Source organism: Ovis aries, chromosome 14 (genome assembly GCF_016772045.2).
Source record: "Ovis aries strain OAR_USU_Benz2616 breed Rambouillet chromosome 14, ARS-UI_Ramb_v3.0, whole genome shotgun sequence".
NCBI classification, from domain to species: Eukaryota; Metazoa; Chordata; class Mammalia; order Artiodactyla; family Bovidae; genus Ovis; species Ovis aries.
Window position 1 is genome coordinate 42537254 of NC_056067.1, and position 7900 is coordinate 42545153.

General features: G+C 42.5%; 1 non-coding gene across 1 annotated transcript; it reads right to left on the reverse strand.

The window, feature by feature from the left end:
* Positions 1-795: 795 nt before the first annotated feature.
* On the reverse strand, positions 796-868 carry TRNAE-CUC (transfer RNA glutamic acid (anticodon CUC)). The gene has a single exon. It is a non-coding gene; the product is annotated as a tRNA-Glu (tRNA).
* Positions 869-7900: the final 7032 nt, after the last annotated feature.

Consider the following 7900-nt stretch of genomic DNA (forward strand, 5'->3'; position numbering starts at 1 on the left):
ATTGTTTAGTCATTAAGTCGTGTCCGGCTATTTGTGACCCCACGGACTGCAGTGGACCAGGCTTCCGTCCTTCACTGTCCCCAGAGTTTCCTTAAACTCATATTCATTGAGTTGGTGATGCCATCCAACCGTATCATTCTCCTAGTGGCTCAGATGGTAAAGAATCTGCCTACAGTGCAAGAGACCCAGGTTTTATCCAAGATTCCCTGGAGAAGGGAATGGCTACCAACTCCAGTATTCTTGCCTGGAGAATTCCATGGGCAAAGGAGCCTGGTGGGCTACAGTCCATGGGGTCACAAACAGTCAGACATGACTGAGCGATTGATCCAAATCCGTATCACATATTAGTGACGTAATTTCAGTTTTTTCTTGCAGCTACCTAACTTCATTCATTCATTAAAACATTTGATTATCTGCCACATGGGGGGCGCCATCCCTGGTGCTGAGATAAAGGGATGAATGGATCCAGTGAGAACCTGCCCTCAGGGAGCTTCTGGTGGAGGAGAGAACATGTGAGCAAATTCACGAAGGATGCTAGACTCATATTCACAGACACACTCACATACACCTGCACACTCCCACATTCACACACTGTGGTACACACCCACACATTCCACACACATCTTTGCACACACTCATCTTGAATCTGCAGCAGTATTCCTGTAGGATAGGTTTGTATGAAGGTAATTTGGGGGTTGAAAGTCATGGGCATTTTATTTTATTATTATTATTTGGGGCTGTGCCAGGTCTTAGCTGTGACACAGAGGATCTTTACTTGTGGCATGTGATATCTAGTTCCCTGACCAGGGATTGAATCCAGGTCCCCTGCATCGAGAGTGCAGAGTCTTAACCACTTGACCACCAAGGAAGTCCCCATGGACGTTTTAAATGGACCCAAACTGCCGTACTTACCTATTCCAAAGAGGGGAAACTCCACTATTCTATCAACAGTGCAGGAATGCTTCTCCGCCACACCCTTACAAACACTGAATTTTCTTCTAAATTTTTACATTTAGGTTGGCCCAACAGTGGCATTTTTGCTAGTTTATTTATACCTCTTTGATTCACAGACTTAACTGTCTTTTACCATACATTTGTCTTATCTACTTTTAGAAGCCTCTAACATGCTATGGATGTGAACACTTTGCCATGTCACAAATATACTTTCAATTTGGTTATATACTGTTTAACTATTTATTATGTAGTTATGTATGTAAGTTTTAAATTGGAAGGATCCTCTCTTTTTTTCTTCTATTGCTTCTAGTTTTCCTTCCATCTCTTGGATTATGAAAATAGACTCCTATGTTTTCTTCGGCAGTTCTAGAAATTCTTTTATTTTTAACCCATCAAGATTTTCTGTGAATAACATGAAAGTAGAGAAAGGACTTCTCCCCAAATGGAAAACCAGTTGTCCAGGCAATATTTACCAACTTGATTTAGTAATCAATGGATCAATCCGTAGTGAAATACTATTATCAGAAAATGGGGCAGAGGAGAGAAATGCCAAACATGGAAAAACAAGCATCTATTCCAGTGCAAAAAAAAATGTTTTTTATAAATCTAAGAGCCTGTATTCAAAGAGGAAATAGTAACTACATGATAAAGAGCCCTATCCAGCTAACAGAGAGCTTGCTTTATTTAGGGATGGATCTTGTTCCACAGAAGAAATCAGACTTCTGGTCAGAGTCCAAGATGCAAGAAGGTGGCCACCCAGCCATGAGCTGAGCCCCTAAATCTCAGGAAAAAAAAATACACCAGGAGCGAAGGCGGCTAATACAGCTTGCACGGTATGATGAACACTGCCGTGGGGACCAATTTAAAACAAAGCCAAGTCCTTTGTTTTGATAAAACTCAAATGCTTACCTTGAAGAAGGAGGTTGTCATGGCAACTCTTTCCGAAACAATGTCTTCTCTGTGGACCAGTTGTCTAAACTTTGGAGAACAGCCATCCTGCTCTGTGATGACTAAAAGAACCCATGGGGGAGGGGGAAGCCCTCCCCAGGGTATACCACAGGGGGACCCTCACAGGTTTTCAAAACACTTCAGAAATGGTAAAACAAGAACTTAGAGTTAGATGACGCTTGTAAAAAGAGAAGTTGCTTAGATCAACTATTTTACTACACAGATACGAACTAGTAATAAATACAGATGCCAAAATGAATGGTGTTATAATTATGATAATATTAACACGGGTTTACTTTTTTAAAATATGGGGATATTCAGTACCAAATTAAAACACACTGGCCTAAACTGTCTCCATTTTCATTTTCTACAGCTTCTGAACTATTGTCTTCTTATGTCTTAAATTTACTTCTGGGTAACAAGCACTCAGCATCTGACAGAACCAGGTTGAATCAGCCTCAGTACTTCTCAGACACTTGGCTGCACTGGTCATGGTCTCTGCTGGGTGTTCAGAAGGTATAGGGAAAGCTGTGTAATAAACATGTAACTGAGCACCACCCTAGGAGGCCTTCTCAGAATAGGCGCTGACCCATGTCCTCCGCCTGTCTTTTGTCGTAGAAAAACTTTAGTCTAAGAATAAATTTCATCAGAGAAGTGAAAAAAAATGCAGAAGGAAAGGAAAACAGTCAAGCAAGACAAAATAATGGCTCAGTGATAAAGAACCCGCCCGCAAAGCAGGAGACGCAGCAGGAGCCACAGGTTCAATTCCTGGGCCGGGAAGATTCCCTGGGGAAGGAAATGGCAACCCACTCCAATACTCTTGCCTGGAAAATCCCACGGACAGTCCATGGGGTCACAGAAAAGTGAGACACGACTTGGCAACTAAACAACAGCAAGCCATTAAACAAAGTCGAGAACTTTAGTTCTTACTCAAAGACTATAGATAATATTCTGAGCCATTTCCTTTGAGCTATTTTGCAGATCCTGAAACCCCCACCAGGTGGAAGAAGTTAACTGTACCTGCCCACAAGCACATAGACTCCCAGATCAGCTGGAAGGTGGATGATGCTGGCTCCCAATTACCTCACTACCAGCCAATCAGGAAAATGTCCATGAGCTGACCATGCCCTGCTCCTTGAACACCCTTAGTCTGCTCAATACCTCCTCCAGGGTGTGACTGAGAGTTCTGAGGCCATTAGCCCACTATGGTCCCCCTTGCCTGACAAAGCAATAAAACTATTTTTCACTTCACCCAAACTTTGTTTTCACATTTCTATTCAGCATCAGTGAACAGAGGCTGAATTTTGGCAACAGACTCTTCAAAGGTGTGATCTGGGGTATGAGGACCAGCAACCCTGGAAACTTGTTACTCCTGGGCCTCAACAGGTCAGAGAAGGAATCCTGCAAGACTGGGGCCGTGGGAGGGTGTCCTCCACAAGAGGTGTGGTCTTAGGCAAAAGAAAGTTGCCAGGTTCAGAACATGGGTTCTGGAGTCTAAATCCTGCCTGGACAAGCTACATGCCTTGGCTGCCTCATATGTACAGTGAGGATAATAATACTACAAACTTCACAGGGCTAAGGTTTAAATTTGATACTGATTAAAACACTTGGAACAGTGCTTGGCACTGTTCAAATCATAAGTACTCAAATGCGATGACCAGAGTATTAACACCTAACCTTGCAAGTTACTTTTTCAATAGAAAAAGATCTTCAAGGTTCTCAGGGAAAATAATTTTGACCCAGGAACTCCTGACCCAGGCCAACCATCAATCTGTGCTGTGTTTAGTCACTCACTTGGGTCCAACTCTTTGGGACCCCATGGACTGCAGCCCACCAGGCTCTTCTGTCCATGGGGATTCTCCAGGCAAGAACACTGGAGTGTGTTGCCATGCCCTCCTCCACGGGATCTTCCCAACCCAGGAATCGAACTCAGGTCTCCAGCATTGCAGGTGAATTCTTTTACCAACTGAGTCACCAGGGAAGCCCAACTATCAATCAAGTGGTTTCAAATATGCAAAGATTTAGAAAACTGACCTGGTAAGAACTCATTCTGATCAAGTTAGGTATGAATGCACTTAATCAAGCTTCCAGTGAATAGTATTTGCAAGATCTAAACCAACTTTTTTCTTTTTAACAGATAATATAAATGGTGTATTAGATTCTACTTTTTGAGTTAGCCTCTAGGCAGATCAGAGAGAACAAACAGGTACAGGAACAAAAGGTCAATGTTTTTAACCTTGAACACAGGAAAAAGTGAAAGGAACCTCTAAAAAAAGTTAGGAAATTAGTAGGAGAGAGGAAGGGAAGTTAGAGCAGATCGGTACGTTCTCCTTCATGGTGACAAGCTTAGAGGTTCTACTGAACAGTAATGAAACAAGACATGGAAGTGTAAGTTATTTAACACTACAACAAAAACCACCAGCCTTATCAACAACAAAATGTAAGTAAGAAGGGGGAGGAGGCAAGACAAGGTAAGAGCATTAAGTCCTCATCTTTCAGAGTGAAGAGCCAGTGTGTAATACCCAGGGAAGAGAGATTCATGTATGTTAATTACAGTTGTGGACATAAACACTAGAGAAGCTAAATAGAAAATGGAGGAGTGACTCGGAGGGGAAGCTGATGACACAGGGGACTCTTTTCATTGTAAGCAATTCTCTATCTATGTTCTCAACCGTGTGTAAATTGATAAAACAATTCTAATTTTTCACTGACCATCATTTCATGACATCAAAACACATCTTTGATGATCTTCAACAAGTGGTTTTACCATTTTAAGAAACATTTGATCAACACAAGGGAAAGGGGGTGATATGTTACAGATTGAGACTTAACAGGCATCTCAGTCAATTGCAACACATGGACCTTCTCTGAAAACCTATTAGAAGAGACAAACTAAAAAGCAGTTGAATCATTTGAGCGTTTGCTGATTAGATATGGATATTAAGGAATTGCAAGAGTGGATGGCATAATTTGTGGATTTTTTAATGGCTTTCTTTTTTTAGCAATACATGTTGAAAAATATTCACAGAGGAAATTATATGGGATTGCTGGGATTGCTTCAAAATCATCCAGTGGAAAGCAGGTACTGATGAAAGCAAATTGGCTATAAGTTGATAGCTAATGAAATGTGGGGATCATACGATTTTCTCAGCTTGCATGTATGTTTGAAATTGTCCCTATGAAAGCCAGGCACAGAATAAGGGTGTATACACTAAGTGGCAACAGCACATATTTTGACATCTTATATTTTTTATCAAAAATGTAATGCTCAGTTTTAAAATAAAGCCCTAATTGGGGCAGATTCTCCTCCTTCTAAGGGATTTGAACATACATTTCTGAAGTGTTGAAGTGCAGACTCCACTGGCAATCTCTGGCTTTTGGGTGGTGTGGAGCAGACAGACCAGCGCTGTGCTAAAGGGGACAATGCTTTATGCTTTCCAAAGCTCCAAGAATCCATCTGCAACATCCCCCACCAGCTCCAGCCCCTGATTCACATGTTGGGCTGGCTTGCTGTGCCAGGCCAGGATGCCACTTTCAGACAGGGAGAGGGAGGACAGAGGATTTGGAATGAAGCAGGAGGAGAGAGTGAGGGCAAGAGTTGAGAGCAAGAACCAGACTGTCAGCTGGAAGAGAGCACACACTAGGCACTTAATAAATGTTTGACTGGACGGATGGGAACCAAAGCACAGATACTAAAGAAAGGCAGTAAGTTTTTCCCAGAGGTGAGAGAAGAGGTCTGTTGATTAAAAGCCAAAATAAAAATGTACATTATTTCCAATAAAAATCCTAGAGTTCCCTGGCAGGAGTAAGTGCCAATATTCCAGATATTCTGGCACTCCTCTGAGGGTCATTCTCACTAAGGGAGTTTCTGGGGTTCTTGTCTAACCTCTTTCCTAACTCCCAGCTGTTTATCTTTTTAAATTTCCGTATTATTTTTCTACTGCATTTATTGTTGATTTGCCAGGGTGGGCACAGTGACCTATCCAATGTCATAAATATGCAAAGGCAGCCAGTCATATCAAAGGAATTTAAGAAACAAAATAAAGAGTCAAAAATGCGACTTCTGGGGAGGGGGGAAAAAATGTGACTTCTTAGATGTAAGTGAAAAAGGCATCCCAGACTTGGCAAGATTGCATGTAAATTGCTCCAGACACTCAATTAGGCACTTAATTATCCTGAAGCTTTATTGATGCCCTATTAGAGGTGGCCCCACCCCTCAGAATCAAATAGAAGGCACAGGTCAGCTCCCTGGAGCAGCCTGAAGGCAGATCTGATGCATTGAGACAGGTAGCATTCAATCAAAGTTCGCAGACCCCCTCGCCTCCTGTTGTCCTCGTCACACCTCTCACTGAACAAGTATCTTCCCCCTGAGAGCATCTCAAATCTGAGTTTTAAATGTGGCTTTTCTTCCAGGACTCCCAAGCAACCTCTCTGCCTGGCCTGGCTGTAAGGCTGTCAACATTCAGCGGCCGCTGACCCCTCTCAGACCTTTGAGGGGTGCTCCCCTAAGCTGCTCTGAGTGGGATTCTGACTGATGGAGCCATTAGCGGTCCACCCCCTCAGTAATAACTTAAGTCCATAGGCAACAGGCTCCATGTGTCTGCCCAGTATCACATTATATGATAATTATACTCAGACTAGTTTCTCATACCCTTTGGACAGAAACGTGCTAATTTGGATTCTTAGACATTAAAATCTTATAAAATTCTGGAGTGACTTTAAGTCCAGTCTCTTAATTGGGGTGCCCTAATGGAGAGAAAAAGATATGGCTATTGGCTTCCTATCAAGGGCTGATTACTCCAGTGACTTTTATAAGAAGCTTTTTGGGTGTGGGGAATGTCATATCTCACATCCAATTCAGCACCTTATTTTAAAATGCGCGAAACTTATTTACTGACCACCTTCACACTTGCTCAACAGCCCTTACCTTCATAGTCCCAAACAGGACAAAGGCAGCAACAAGAACTGGAGATCAACCAGTTTATCATTTATTCTTTCAAACCCATCACCAGCAGAAACAGAACTGTCCAACGTACCTCCGAATAACCTACACCAGTGGTTGAAACACCAGTCATGGTTCTCTTTGTCCAGAGTGGCTATTAACAGCTCAAGCTTCTGGGGTGCCATACCAACATCTCTGATTACCAACTACTCAATCTCTCTGGACACCACTTTCTCACCTCTGTAGAACTCCAATACGAATAAAAGAAATAATGCCTTAAAGCACACAACACAGTATTTGGCTCACAGAGCTTTCAATAAATGTTACTTATTTTCTATGAATATAGAAAAAGAAAAAATACATATTGAATCATTCTGAAGTGAAAAAATATATATTATGTAATAATAGCATATATATTATGACAGTATATATATATATTTTTTCTTTTTCTTTTCTTTTTCTTTTAACTGCTTTAGAATGATTCCACAGGTAGGGAGGACACTTCAATTAAGTTCTCTCCCTAGTGGGCATTTTTGTTGATTCTGACTGTTTTTTCCTCACTTAATGGAGTCTGTTGTGTCTATCTGTGCCTATGTGTGTCTCTGTCTCTTCTTTCTCTCCAGGAACTCCCATAAACTGAGGTTATTCCCCCACTGAGAAGATCAACTCATTTGTCGAGTCTCTATCACCCCTACCCTTCCCTGCTGCTGCTAAGTCGCTTCAGTCGTGTCCAACTCTGTGCAACCCCATAGACGGCAGCCCACCAGGCTCCTTCGTCCCTGAGATTCTCCAGGCAAGAACACTGGAGTGGGTTGCCATTTCCTTCTCCAATGCATGAAAGTGAAAGTGAAGTTGCTCAGTCGTGTCTGACTCTTAGCGACCCCATGGACTGCAGTCCACCAGGCTCCTCCATCCATGGGATTTTCCAGGCAAGAGTACTGGCGTGAGGTGCCATTGCCTTCTCCCCACCCTTTCCTAGACCTTCCCAAACTTCCTAGCCTTGCTCCCTTTCCTGTCTGACTCCCACACAGAACCTTAGGCTGGCCAGTCTCCTTC